Genomic DNA, 15,141 nt, shown 5'->3' on the forward strand with positions numbered 1-15,141 from the left:
CCCTAAGGGGGGCATAGGCAGACAAGTGGTCTCTCAGATAGGTAGGGCACAAGCCACAGATGGCCTTAATGGTCAAAACCTTGAACCTGATCCGGGACACAACTGGAAACTAATGCAGCTGCCTCTGCGCAGGCTGATGTGGTCCCTCCAAGGTTTCCCAGCTGCTCTGGTTATTGGGCAAAACTCTATGGTGGAAGCTAATTCTACCATAGAGTTTTGCCCAATAGCCAGGGCGTTGTCCCCCCAACATTAGCACACCATGTTAATTTGCAGTGTTCCTCCCCCCTCCCAGAATGTGCACCCTCCACCCTCTGCTGGCAGCTATGAAGGATCTGGCAACCCTAGGTGATATTGGCTTAGTTATTCTCTCTCTTCCTAGCCTACCTGACAGATTTAATGTGACAATAAAATGGAGCACTGGGAAACCATGATTACTACTCTCGGCCCCATGGAGGAAAGATGGGATAACAAACTCGCTAGGGACCTTCTGATTTATATTACACTCTCTTGGTGGCTATGTTTATACTAGCTAAATAAATACAGGTGATCTTAACAGCATCACTAGTCCTAACAAATCCCGTGTATTAAATATATGTTGTATATAGAAGGCTTACCATGGAGTTATATTTCTATAATAAAAACCCTTTGTCTTTCCAGCTAGATAAATATAAATATATAAACTTAAATAACCTTGGCTTTCAGCTGCTCAGCCTGGGCAGAGAATGGCGCTTGCAAAAGCACAACATACTTCTGAGGTAATTGCGTCAAATTATTGCACCCACGCAGACAAACCCCAGTCCCCAGTGGCTATATATAGCTGTGCAGAATCAAAATGTGTTTGTATTTTCATTAGGCAACCATGTAATTTAAGATGCTGTGTCGTGACACAAACTGAAGGACTACAAAGCAACTTCTGAGGCTATGCCACACATACAGGCAGGCAGCGGCTGTGACCACCATGAAGGAATGATCTCATTTCTAAATACACGTTTGTGGTGCCCTGAGCAATACACCCGGAGCTTTAATTAGTTCTTTTCCGATGGCAATCTGCACCGGAGCGTGTGCTGTTGTTTACAATTCAGACGTCCAGGTTATAGGCAGTAAGCAAACATCCTTCATTTCCATTTTGGGTCACACAAGATGGTTTTGTGCCTAAGTCTTTAATTTTTATACTTAAAGGAAACATGTTCTGACTTCTGAACATTTCCTAATAGCATGCTGAGGGAAGGAAGGGAGAAAGTCACATTTTGCAAGTAAGCTTTGAAAAAGAGAGAAATAGAATGACACTCTAAATTTCCTGTCATGGGATGGAAGCCTTTTATGATGAAGGGGCCTGTCTGGAACAGCAGAGAAGATTACTCAGGTCAAATTCCTCCTCAGCCATGAAGCTCACCTTGTGCCAGTTTCTATTTCTTTTCCTAGTTTACCTCAGGGGACTGTTGTGAGGATCAGATAGGACATCCCCATGTGCGTTTTCCTGAGATCCACAAGTGATAAACGAAGAAATAACTGAACTTATGAAATGCTGGCTGTAACCTTTTAAAGTAACATGTTCATTTTCTTTAAATATAGACCAGGTGTAGTCAAACTGCAGCCCTCCAGATGTCCATGGACTACAATTCCCAGAAGCCCCTGCCAGCGAATGCTGGCAGGGGCTTCTGGGAATTGTAGTCCATGGACATCTGGAGGGCCGCAGTTTGACTACCCCTGATATAGACCAATATATTTATCCAGGCATTAAAGATCACAATATTAAGAAATAAAGACCATTTTAAAAGTTAAGTCCGTTTTAAAAGTTTAAAACAAGGTATTTCCAAAATGCAAGTTCCCCATGCAAAATTTGAGCACCTTGAAGACCAGCTGAAGGAAGGGCCCCCCCCGTAGGCAGGCATGCATACATGTCCATGCCAGGGGGAGGGGAAGCTATTTTGAGGCCACTGTGGGTTGGCTGCAGCATCTGGGAGTTGCAGGTTCTCTTCCTCTCCAAGTAACTGGTGTGGGATAGCAGATGTGCTGCCCTGAAGGAGTACTTCTTTACTTCCACCTGTGCTTTCCTTTCATATCTGTAAATGAAGCATAGCTTTAAAAAATGGTGAGAATCAGGAAAGACTAGGGTGCTTGGCCTCAGGTGCAGTGGCAGCTGGCTAGGCCTGGCGCTGAGCCCCCTTGCTCCGCTGCCACCGTTGCCTGTCTTCCGTACCTGGCTCCATCCCTGTGGTGGCCTCCTTCACCATGGCCTGAAGGCTGGAGAAGGAGACTCAGGCACTTGGGGAGAGGAGGAATGGGTGTGGTGGTGGCTGGCTAGGCCTGGCGCTGAGCCCCCTTGCTCCACCGCTGCCACCCGTGCCTCTCCTCACCATCTACCCTCCAAGCTACATCGGCTGTACTCGCTCCCTCCGGTCTCCTCCAATGAGTCAGTGCCACTCTGTCACGGCGAGGGGGGTGGGGGTGGTGAACGTCGTGTCCATAATCATTTCCATTTCTCTGACTGTGCCAGAACATGTGCTTCCACATCAAAAGGGCTGTCAGTCTTCAGTGCTCTTTCTCCAAACCAGTCAAGATTTATGCTGTTCAGAGAAGCAGGGAGGGTGTATATATGAAAAAAAGACCCTTGCAAGTTGAAAAGGAGACCTGTGTGGCTGCAAGCCATCTTACTTAGGAGTACATTCCAGTGAAATTAGGAGCCCCGCCAGATGCTTTTGTCTCTAGTCAGCTGCCTGAAACTGAAGTGTGTTTGCATTTTCATTTTCTCGAACAAGAGATAGTTGAACTTTGAGAGTACCGAAAGGAGATTCTAAATGACTCAAGCTGTGCAGGGGACAGATCTCACGCTGCCCCCCCCCCCCTCCTTCAGAAGTAGCTGGGGCTAGGTCACCACTGTGCAAACTGGCATGTACAGCAAAGCTATTGCCCTTTTGTGAGACCATATCTCACTAAAGTGGGATATCTTCCCATAAAAGTGGGAAGGAAGGAATCACTTTAGTTATTCCAGCTGGTTTATCAGAACCAACACCGGCTTGAAAGGCAGGCACCAATCATGTTTATTTGGTACAAAACATTCCCTTACCTCTCTAACCCATGAAGCAGATGGGGGGGGGAAGCTGTGGTGAATTAATGGATGGCAAAGGGCCCTCTCCCTCTGTTCAGAGTCACACTGAGCTTAAAGGTACAGAGAGAAGAAATCCCAGCTAACGTGTCCTCTGAAGAGTCTGCTACTTAGCACTGGATCAACATTTCAGAGTTCAGTTCAAAAGAAACCTGGCCTCACGTAGCCTTGCGGAATAACTACAAAGAACTACTGTAAGATCCTCTGTACCGCGGCCCTCGTTGTGCTTACTTCCAGTTGCGTCCTAATGAATTTGCCGAGCCCCCATTTCAAGTAAACACAGATTCAACTGGGCGCCATACCTGGTGAGCGTTTTCATTAGTGTGAACACATTTAAGGGTCCAAACTTCTTTTAACTGGTTTCACTATGGAGCGGCTGTCCAAACGAATTTGCTACCCTCTCCAGCATCTTGTACAGACCGGTTTCACATTGGTTTTATATGGTCCATGTTGATTCCATAGGATCATGGGGAAACTTGGTAAGACTAAGTCTCTTAATGCTTCTATACTACAAGAAGGCACCAGTCATTTTCTGTCGGAGGACATTTGTGTAGTTAGCTATTCCTTTTTACACACACACACACAGGTTTAGGATAAGTGGTAATGATTCAGTGTAACAAGGCTTAGATCCTGCCTAAAATTTCCACAGGCAGATTTTAATTGGCAGTGTGACTTGTGTACACACACACACACACACACACAGTCCTTCCTGTTGCAGTCCAAAGAGCGCTGAAATGCAGCTCCTAAAGGACCCCCAGGAATAGTTTGGGGATGGGGGAGTTGGAGGCCTGCCATGGAACAGAGGAATTGTTACACACTGTCTCTCTTCCATCCACAGAACTTTTGGGTGGGGTCCAAGTCATTCCCTCATCATAGCAAGGCAGTTCTGAATACCCACAGTGCTTCTGTAGTAAGAGGGAAAAAATTTAAACACCTCCATACAATGACCACTCCGTGCACCCCCCCCCATTGAGCTTGCAAAGAAGACAATTGATGGCTCAACAAAAAAATTTTTTAACTTATTTTGGAAAATTTCAGCTTCAAGGGTACACTGCAGTCCTTTCCCTCCTTTCCCTCTCTTTGGAGGACCAAGGGATATGATGATTTCTAGCTGAGCCCTAAGCAAGCTGCACATCCCAAGATTCTTTGGGAGAAACCATGATAGGGAAGGAATTATTAGGTTAGCAGGGTGTTCCAGGCACATAATCCAGAGTTTATCTGGTTAGTGTGCGCTGCTAAGAACCAAAGTTACATATGAAACCTTTTATCTTTGCAGAACAAATAGGAGTCCTTCATTGTAAGGAACTCCATTCCAGAGAGGGTCAAGACCTGGTTCTAATCTAGTCTAACTAGCTAGGATGGATAGTGATGCAAGCTGGACATCTTGTAAACGTGAGGCAAAGATGGAGAAGAGTGGGGGGAAGTCATCCTGAAGGAAGGACGATTCCCAGAGGGTGGCAGTCTATACATCAAAGGGATAACGTCAGAGCAGTAGAAAGAAAAGATGCTCAGGGCCCTGATTTATCTCTCTGACTCTCTATGCCCCCACCCCCTAAGTCTGAGGCTAAGAGGAAGCACAAAGCCCTTCCCTTCCAAGGGGAAGTTTACCTGATATAACCCTCCTCCCTGCAACCCAAATATCATTGAAGCAAAAACAGGCTTTCAGCAGGTGAGAAAAGCCTTCCCAAACATTCTGTAGGTGTAAACAAACCTAGTGTACTATAGAATTCACTCTTCTCGGTGCATAGTCAAATCATGAAGTGGTTGCAATTGTTAATGATACAAACTACAGCTGCAGAGCAAAATTACACACACACAAGAATCTCACGACCATATTTTTATGGGCTTTCCTCCTCAATAACTCCCCAGCCTGGCCTCTAAGGAGTTCTTGAGGTTTCCTTTGTTCACTTCCAATCCCATGGAATTTCCCTCAAGATTAGCCCCTCGGGCTCCCCTCTCCTTCCTGACATCACACCCACTTGGTCTGTGATCACCAGGCATCTCCCTGGAAACAGGGGCCAAGACAAAGAGGCCTTTTGGCCTGACAATTCAGAGCACGTCCCAACCAGTTTTTAGCCTCAACCTGCAAGCCCCTTTGCGAGGAGAACGTGCAGAGTGATATTCTCTCAGAAGTGAGGGGTCAGCTCACCCTTGTCACTCTCTGTCCATACTTCCTTTCTCCAACCAAATTTGGCTGGTCATACGCTCTGAAGTAGGAAAGGCAAAGTGAGAACACAGCCTTAAAAGAAGTTTTAAAAGCCAAAAAGGAAGGTTTCACAAAATGAAACGTCATTTTTACTCTTCACTTTTTAAAGGAAATCCAGAACATTCCTATGCTGAAATTGTATGGCTAGAAAGTGCAAAAATATTCAGGCCTCTTCATGCATCGTGTTTTTAGGTATAAACTTAGATGTGTGACTGTGACAATGAGAGTCTGAAAACACAGGCGTCCTACAGAGAAACTTACCAGGGAGCCAAGAAAAGATGCAGAGTGCTGTTGGATGTGGTTTCCACAGTTTGGAGAGGGGTGGGGGAATGTAGACACAGAAGCTGTGTCATATAGTACTTTTTAAATTAGAAGCAACCAACATTTCACAGGACACTGCACAAGATTTTTAGGGACCCCAGAATCCATCAGGCTGGGTATTCAATCTGCCCTGCCCTCCCAAAAGAAAGGGAACCTAGAAAGATGGGGAAAGATGATTCAGCAAATTATCCTTATATACAGGAAGAAAAATAGAACTAAACAACAGACTGAAAACTAAACATACAGTTGAAAGGCACCTATTACATGTACATAGCAGAGACCTGTAAAATGGGATGAGTGAACAAAATGTTTTTGCAGCTTGAATTTTGTTCATGTGTTATTCGTCAGGTATCATTTCAGCCCTAGTAAAGCTTGCCAATCTGTTCTTCTGTTTTCTTTCCATAATATTCACTAGTGACATCATAAAGTTGTTGATGTACATACTGACAAAAAAACTACAGCATTTTTGTTCATATTGTTTCAGAGGAGAGCATCTGGGGTCACATCCCTGAAATGATGAACCTTAAAATCAGCTACATAATCTCTTTTTATTAGAATCAACCAAAATAATACAAAGCACTCTGCAAGCTTTTGAGTTTTCCAGTTCTTCCTTTCTTCTTCACTTCAGGTTACACACTATTATTATCATTGCTCGACTGTTTAAAGTCTGCCTTTCTCGCTTAGACACTACTTTATGCTATTTTGTTTTTTCATCATAAAAAGTATCATGCAGCTTTTGGGTTTGGATTTTTCTTTGGACCAGGGTACCACCTCTGTCCCAAGTTCAGGGTTCATGATGTAATTTCCCTGAAGTTCCACAATTTCTTTGCATGCTTGTATAAGGTGAAGTCTCATGGAAATGTTTTGAAAGTCTGATATTTTTTTTGACATTACCTCTTTGAGAATTGGAAAGTGAAGAAACCATGAGGTGAGAATGAATACTGTTGAAATCTTCTTTAGAAAAGAAGTCACGACTTGTAATGTTACAGGGAACTTTCTATTTCCCCTGCCACTGGAGACTTGGCGTATTCAAGTGACACCGGTCAAAAATGCAAGTTCATTTATCCACTGTGGGTTTTCCAAAGACATCCTCTTTCTTCCACTTGCTTTAGAGAAATTCATGAATTTGAAGAACACCCAAACAGGCCTCTGTGACCAGAATACCTCATCACTCTACATCTCTACTTCCCCAGTAAATGGCTGATGATTCAGAGCTCTTGAGACAACAGTTATGACTACCTTTACAGTGACAAAGCAGTTTTCATTTCATAAATTTGTACTTTAACCACAGTTGCTTCTTAGCATAACATGCAGCTAAACATGCCGAGTTTGAACCTTTCTGCCCATTTACTCATCAAACCAATCAGTTAATTCCATTCTTTAGATACATGGTGAGCTGTCCTTATTGTGTACCTTTTTATTCCACCCTTGCACCAAAGAGCTCAGTGTGATATGCCCTAGATAGACCCTTTACTGTGCAAGGAGGGAAAGCAGCTGTGATCCTCCATTTTTATTTCGGTTTCACTATTAGCAACACAGGACAAGCCAAGCATATGGGTACCCATAACGTTTTGCATGACAGAAATAGGTCAACTGGCAGACTCATGTGAAATCTAGATCCGAAGTAAGAGATCTGACTCTCACAGGGGTCATGCAATCATTTGAGCAGAAGGGCAGTGCAGGGTGTTCATCCACACCTGAGTACAATTGGTACAAAGGAATGGGACGGCACCTGGATCAGTGGTAGATCTAATTAACTATCCCGTATCGTTTCGCCTTAACATCTGTTCATGGCAATGTCAATCTCCCAGTGGCTTCTTTCAGTCTTCAATAACTGGCATATCAAAATTCCATTAACATTGGGTCTTCCACAACTTGACTCCCTCTCCCAACCAAAATGCATATGAAGTCCACTCCCAAGGACTCGCTCAAAGACTTTTACTAGCTCCAGGGGTATCCTGAAGGTCCCATTAGAGCTCTCTTATCCAAATCTAGTTTACTTATTGACATAACCTTCGTGATCATATCAAGGCTTTGTTTTAGGGCTTCCATGCCCAGCCCCCAGCCCTCAAGGCATGCACTGGTATGGATAGTTCTTAGCCAGGGTCACCATGCAAGGGTGTGAAATGATTGTGTGGTATTCCCCCCCCCTTTCTTAGGGTTCTTCTGGAACTCAAGGTGCTGCAGGTCCTGCTGGCCTTTCTGGTCCCCAGGGAGGTCTGTCCACTCACCTCCAGAATATAAGTAAAATCCCATTCAATAGTTAAGTGCAGGTACTTGGATATGATGTGTAAGCTCAGTACTTTTCAAGTGAACTTGGAATGTTTCCTTCATTAGAATTCTGGGGAATTGTTGAGCAGAGAATTCTCGTATACAGAACGGCTTGGGAACAAATTATCATAGTTAGAGAGAAGGAACTTCAAGTGGACAACATGTGGCTCTTGATTAATCCCTCTTCCAATGATATTTTGGTGATCCGAAACGGGGTCATGTTCTCTAATGGAAAAAAAATCTCATGTGTATTTCCTGATTTGGGTGTCTAATATGGCCCTGTGGGATCTGAAAGGCTGACATAACATGGCTGATAATTGAAGATGACCATTGATCAGTGCTGCTGATATAAATATAGGCAGCATACAGAAAATACAAGCCTCTTTGTTGTAGGATTAAGCTCTGCCACCAGGCTTACAGTTGAGGTCGCTAAACAACTCACAGCTAACTTTGCTTTACTCCTACATTGCTTGACCCAGGACCAAGGATTCTGGTCTTAGATGTCTGGTTTTAAGCTTTTAGATTCTGAAAAATTTAGCATGATTTTATGATTGATTGTTTTAATGGATATGTTGCCCACCACCCTGAGACCACCTCTGGAAAAGAGGGCAGGTTATAAATCTAAATAAATAAATATACTATAAAAGGAGGCAAATATTCCCCATTGGCATGTTTGGCTCTACCTTATATGCATCCCAACATGCTGGACAGCTGCTTCTTCTGGAACCCTCCTTCTCAGCATTTCAGAGGGTAAGTATAATTTTCATATGACCCAAATTCTTCCTGTTTTCTCTGTATGGCTGATCTAAATTAAATTGTATGCATTTTAATTTCTTTTCAATAAAATTTATTTTTACTTATTTTTAGAACTGCCTCTGTACTCTCTTTGATAAACACAGGTAGATTATCTTGCTTTCACCAACCTCTTGCATTGCTTATTGGTCTCCTAGAATTGCTAATTCCCTTGTCATAAGTTCATGAGACAGGCCTATTTCCGGTAATAAGTGGGATGTGGTTTGCCTCTCTTCCATTTTATTCTCACAAATTAGGTAGATTAGGCTGAGAGAAAATGACTGTCTTAAACTTACCTAGAGCCTCTTGTGGTGCAGAGTGGTAAGGCAGCCGTCTGAAAGCTTTGCCCATGAGGCTGGGAGTTCAATCCCAGCAGCCGGCTCAAGGTTGACTCAGCCTTCCATCCTTCCGAGGTGGGTAAAAGGAGTACCCAGCTTGCTGGGGGGTAAACGGTAATGACTGGGGAAGGCACTGGCAAACCACCCCGTATTGAGTCTGCCATGAAAACGCTGGAGGGTGTCACCCCAAGGGTCAGACATGACTCGGTGCTTGCACAGGGGATACCTTTACCTTTACCTTTAAGGATTTCCACAGCAAGCAGAGATTCAAATCCCCCCCCCCAAGGTCCAATACTTGAATCTCTGCATCACACTGGCTCTGTACACACAAATGCTATCTTTGCTTAGAGCAAGTTAATCTCGGGGTTGGGAAATCAAGTTAGAATGAAAAAGTTTCATCCTTTTGTTTGACCATTCAACTCTATTACGCAAAGCAGTTCTCCCCAAAATTATGATTCTTTGGAGAAATGAACCTGAACAATTGTGTGAGGCCACAGATATCTATCCTTTCGTCCACTGCTGTGCTAAAACACAGGGCTGTCAAAATATGTACAATCTAAAAACAGAAAGACTTAATGGGATTAGGTGATGCTGAATCTAAAACAGGTTTCCAGTTGCACCAAAGTCTGCTGGAGTAAAAGAAGCCAAAAGAGAGAGGCACTTTCCCTTTGAGAATGTAGGAGTCAGAAGCTAATCAGATCACTCTCTGATGACTGTACCTTTAGGTTTCTTTTCCGAGTAATGTATGAAACAGGCTAGTCATTCATTTATCATATGATGTGTGTTGTGTAGCCAGGAAGATATGAGGATTGTCTGGCAGCCAGGCAAGGGATGCTCAGAGGTCATTTGGTGTTTCCTGGCTCTCTTAATGTTCCAAGGAGGAACTACCACCCAAATCCTCAAAGATCTCCCATCTGAACAATAGTCAGGGTTGGCCCTGCTTAGCTTCTGAGATCTGACAGGATCAGCCTTACCTGGGCTATGCTGAAGCAGGCTTTATGACTACCAGGCCTGTGACCTGAAAGATTTTAGCTTCCTTCTCGGGATCCCAAGGAAATGTAGTAAAATATCTGGCACGGGGCAGGACCATCTTGATTTCTTTCTCTCCTGCATCTAAGGTTGCTAGCTCTGGATTGGGAAATACCTGGAGACTTTGCGGGTGGAGACGGGAATACATGGGGTGGGACCTCGGTGGAGTATAAGGCTATGTTGTCCCCCTTCCAAAGCAGTCATTTTGTCCAGGGCAATTAATCTCTGTTGCCTGGAGATGAGCTGTAAGCCTGGGAGGATCCTGATTGGCACCCTTCCTTGTATCAAAGAACAAGATAAAGGTCCTGAGGAGCAGATTGTGTTATGGGAGGGCATGCTACTGCAGGTGCTTTGTTTTTACAAAACAATGAACGCATGAAGAGGGGTATTGTGTAAGCTATTAATACAAAGGTAGCATCTCCAAAAAGGGTCCATGATGCCCATCCATTTGTGCAGGCCCACTCTAGGCAACAAAGATTCTACTTGATGGCACTACTGCATTTCTTCAGGGGCAACACGTGGTGTTTCACGGGCTGGGCAAATTCATTACAACAAAAGCAGAACCTGGAAGGAGAACAAGATCAGGAAAGACAAATGGAGAACTAAAGGTGCTTTTGATGAGCAATGAATTGACCCTGCAGGCCCAAAGACTTGCAAATCATACAGGAAGAGTTTGGTGTGAAAGAAGCCCCAAAGTATAATGAAGCCACTTAAGGGTGAGACAAGGGAAGATATTGCCTGAAAACTAGGACAATATCAGAGATCCTCCACCCCAAAATAAGTTGCCACATTATTCGACCATAACACTGACATGTAGATACAGATAGATGATCAGGGCACTTTAAAGGTAAAGGTAAAGGTATCCCCTGTGCATGCACCGAGTCATGTCTGACCCTTGGGGTGACGCCCTCTAGCGTTTTCATGGCAGACTCAATACGGGGTGGTTTGCCAGTCATTACCGTTTACCCCCCAGCAAGCTGGGTACTCAGGGCACTTTAGAACTAATTAAAAACACAATAGTAAAATTATAAGCAAATGTTTGTGCTAAGAAGTATGTAATTCATGCCTGAGATTACCCTGTTTAAAAACCTGGCAGAAGAACAAGATCTTTCCCTTGTAGAACCTGCTTTCTACAAGTGGCTGTGAGGTTGTGGCCTTAGGCAGCAGATTTTGGGAGCCAGTCTCTTGAGCTCCCTTTCCCTGCGAGCCGGAGGACTGACTGCTTCCTTCTTCACCTCCCCACCCCAAGTGCTTTAAACCCCAGTGCAAGCTGCACATGTCCAGTTGGGCACAAGCAGCTTGTCATACTATGTTTCAAGGTGCCTGGGAAAGGAAGAAGGAAACAGCAGTGACTTCTCTGACTCCTTGCTGGGGGTGGCCTGTGTTGAGAACTAGCATGGTGCAATGGTTTGATCATTCAGGGCTGTTCCCCCCCCAAAAAAATGTTAGAACGAGCATCTTGAATTAAGCCTAGAAACAAATTGCTAGCCTATGAAATTGCTGGAACATGGCGTTACACGCTTTGTTTTGATGACATCCTTCCAAAGAGGAACTGCAGCACTGTAGATGAAATGAATTCTCTGATCAGCATCACACAAAGCAAGTCACGACAGGGTAATGTGGAAGAAATTCTGTAGGAGAGGATGAATGACTGTCTCTCTCAAGTATTGAAGGGAGTTTTGACTCTTGAAAGCTTACCCCTGAAAATTTTGTTGGGTCTTTAAGTTGCCACTGGACTCGAATCCTGCATGTCTCTCTGCTTTTACTTCTATATCTCACTTCGTTCCACAACTCTCTTTCCCACTGTTTTTTTTTTCCTTGACAGTATTGTATCCTACAGATGTCTGTGGGCTTCTCACTGGTCAGGATTTTAAAAAAAGGTCCATGTCCAATTGCAACAAAAAGAAAAGCGACTGACATTGTTCTAATGGCTGTACATTTTAGAGACAGCCCACTCTGCATATTTCCTAGTTTTGCACAACTCCCAGATAATTATGATAAAATATATCTCTGACTGGCTGGACCCCTGCTCTTTGGTTGACTTATTCATTTAGAATTGTACTTGTTTCCCACCATTTCTCTTTCGACTCAGGATGGAGTACATCATAATGATTATCATGCCCCTTAATCCAGCCCCAATTCATCCCTCCACCAAAGTTATCACCTAACTCTCCTTTCATCTTGAATCCTTTGGGGCAGTAATCCCCAAGCCCTGGTCCAGGGACCAGTACTGGTCCATGGATCAGTCGGTACCGGGCCATGTCTCCTCCACGTCCTCCTCCCCAACTGCTGCCTCGGGGGCTGCCCTGACACTCTGCCATTGGCTCACCTTTGGTGCTCTCTGGCGGCTGCCATGGCTGGGGCTCCCCCTCGGCATGGCACAGTGCTGCTGCTGCTGCTGGCAGCGCCCCCCAGCGAGCGATGGGAAGTCAGGGGTGGCGGTGGGAAAGCAAGTGGATCAGAGGCTCAGGCGGTGGTGATGTCCCTTGGCAGAAGACTATCCCCCCCCCCCAGGGCCTCAGTAAAATTGTCAAGCGTTGACCGGTTCCTGGTGATAAAAAGGTTGGGGACCACTGCTTTGGGGAGTGAAAATTCTGTGGTTGCACAGCCACCATAGGCATGCATGGCTAAAGGTCTCCCAAATTGTTTCACCATCCAAACCAACCCCAAATTAATTTATATATTTACAATACTGTATTTGCAGGATATAATTAAACTGAAACTCTTCTCCCTTAACTTGTCCTCTAATAGCCATTCGTTTTCCATGGGGGGGGGGAGGGCATGGACCAGCCACTCTTTCTTGGCCTCTAACCTACCTTACAAGGCTGTTGTGAGGGTAAAGTTGGGGAGGGAACATACCACGCCTGCTGTTGAATTCCTTGGAGAAAAGGAAGACCATACTGTACTAAAATAAAATAATTAAAAAATTTTTGGCAGAGTTCTGGCTTCGATCTTTTTAGCAACTCTAGTTCCTAAAGTGACACTGAGGAGGCAGACAGCAAGCGAACTGCAATCTGTATCAATACGTAGAATTGGTGAGAGGTGCTGTGTTTGCCTAGATTTTGTGTGTGGAGAATATTATAACAATACAACTAGCAAGCACTTGCAAGCTTTGGACTGGGGATATTTCAAAGACAAAGTTTGCACTCTCCTGCCCTAGACCTTCTTCCTCATCACCTACCAACTCCTTTCCCATTCACAATCTATTCCCTCCCACAGATTCTCTTTCTGGTAAACTGCAGTTACCACAGTCTCGGAAATGGCTCTGGTAGGGGGAAAATCATAAAGTCAGTTTTGAGGTATGAAGCAAAAAACAAACAAAAATTATCTTCCTTCCCAATAAATGGTTCCTGGCATCCTATCTCTTAGACCCAGAGACAGGATGTTCAGAGCTTGCTCTTTGGTCATTCAGGAGGACCATTGGCAGTAACAAGGAATTATCAAGAATCTTTATGGTATCTGGTGAATTTCCTGAAATGCAAAGATGTATCAGGGAACACCAATAATCATTACCCAATATTCACAATGCATTAACTAGCTTTTCAACATGCAAGGGGCTGTTAACCTTCCATTGTGATTGTCAGCAGTCACTACTTGTATATATTACAGTGAATGTTCAGTATTTTGTTGGAAGCATTTTCGTATAGGTGTACATGACAGCCTTTTCAGTCCTTATTGTATTGTGTGTGAATAAATTATGGAACTGCGCTGCCTTTACCTGAAACACTCTTTAAAACAGCAAAAAACCCTCCACACTGCCTTCTTTCCATTATGTTGTGTGCATCCTTACATGAGAGCTATAAAATGGGGGGAGTATAAGCTATTATTATTTACTTCAGAAGGGAAAACAAGGGAAACCCACAGATTGTACAGTTGTGTTTTTAAGGAAATGCTAACTCTGGCAACATCTGGTGACAAAAAATAAGCAAACTTTCTGTGTACTGAAAGTCACCAATGCTTCTTCAAATGATAAGAACTCAGGAAACCAAAGCAGTATGGCTTGAACTTTGATCTGTGGCCAAGACCCAGACCACAAACAGTGATGGACAGTAACTTAACAGAGAGTTAGAAGGGATGTCAAATGGAAATCAAAACAACATTGCCTTACCTTGCCAAGTTTCAACAGAAAGTGAGATTAAACAGGAATCCAGAACCAGCATGTTATAGACCCACATAATTTCCAACATGAGCTTCTGTGAGGCAGAATTCATTTCGTCAGATGGACAGGGAGTGACTATCCAAAGCAGCTACATTTAATCTCTGGATGGATATTTCTGTGCATCTTCATCGTGAGGCCAAATTCCCAAAGGTTCATGCTGATTATAAATGCTGTCAGGTCTCCAAAGTGTGACCGGACTCTCATTTAATATTGCCACAACAGACTAACATGGAATCAGTGATGGAGAGCTTAGAAGCGGAGCAGAATTAGAAGGAAAGTAATATCTTGGTCCACCCCCTAACCATGTTCTTTTTGGGAGGAACTGTGCCCTTTCCCATCTCTGCAGTAGTAGAAGTCCCACAACTCACACAGGCAAGTAAGCCCGCCTGCCCTCTCCTTGTAATTTAATCACTGATACTGCCACACATTTGTAGGATGTTGTTCTTGGATGGCCTAGCACTTTACAGAGGAACAGAATGCTGCATTCTTGTAGCAAATGGAAGCTGTGATGGCAAAAGAGCAGCAACCCTCTAAATAAACAGACAAATAGGCCAAGGAGCACCTAATCCCACAGGGGCAGAGCAGCCAGCTGTATTTATTCATGTGTCTGCTGCTGCATTCACGTATAATGCAGGGTGGAATGTCTACATAAGAAAAAGCAGCACGCAGGGAAGGCAAACGAAGCCCTCCCCAATTTAGCTCACTGTGCATGAAGCATTGTTCTGCCTGTCTAGATTTGATGCTTCCAATGAGACAGACTGGGGAGAAAAGGGTGTGAAGAAACGGATCCTGGCGGGGGAGGTAGTGGGTCTGGCTGTCATCAGCTACAGACTCCTTTTATTGCTTTTTTTTAAAAAGCCAGACCATCCATCTTCTGTTTTATATATGAACGGAGGAGGCTTATGAATGGCTGTCCCCA

General features: G+C 44.2%; 1 long non-coding RNA gene across 2 annotated transcripts in view; it reads right to left on the reverse strand.

Annotated features, from left to right (window-relative positions):
- Window positions 1–1,711: 1,711 nt before the first annotated feature.
- The window catches only part of LOC143843062 (uncharacterized), a 32,439-nt gene continuing 19,009 nt past the window's right edge, over window positions 1,712–15,141 (reverse strand). The window contains exons 1-4 of one of the 2 annotated variants that reach the window (XR_013233445.1): window positions 11,762–12,330; window positions 5,574–5,787; window positions 2,392–2,567; window positions 1,712–2,063 (exon numbers count right to left, since the gene is read on the reverse strand). This is a non-coding gene — a long non-coding RNA (uncharacterized LOC143843062). Of the gene's footprint in view, window positions 2,064–2,391; window positions 2,568–5,573; window positions 5,788–11,761; window positions 12,331–15,141 lie in introns of those variants that run through there. The other variant, XR_013233444.1, reaches the window with a different exon arrangement.

This window comes from Paroedura picta, chromosome 8 (genome assembly GCF_049243985.1).
Source record: "Paroedura picta isolate Pp20150507F chromosome 8, Ppicta_v3.0, whole genome shotgun sequence".
NCBI classification, from domain to species: Eukaryota; Metazoa; Chordata; class Lepidosauria; order Squamata; family Gekkonidae; genus Paroedura; species Paroedura picta.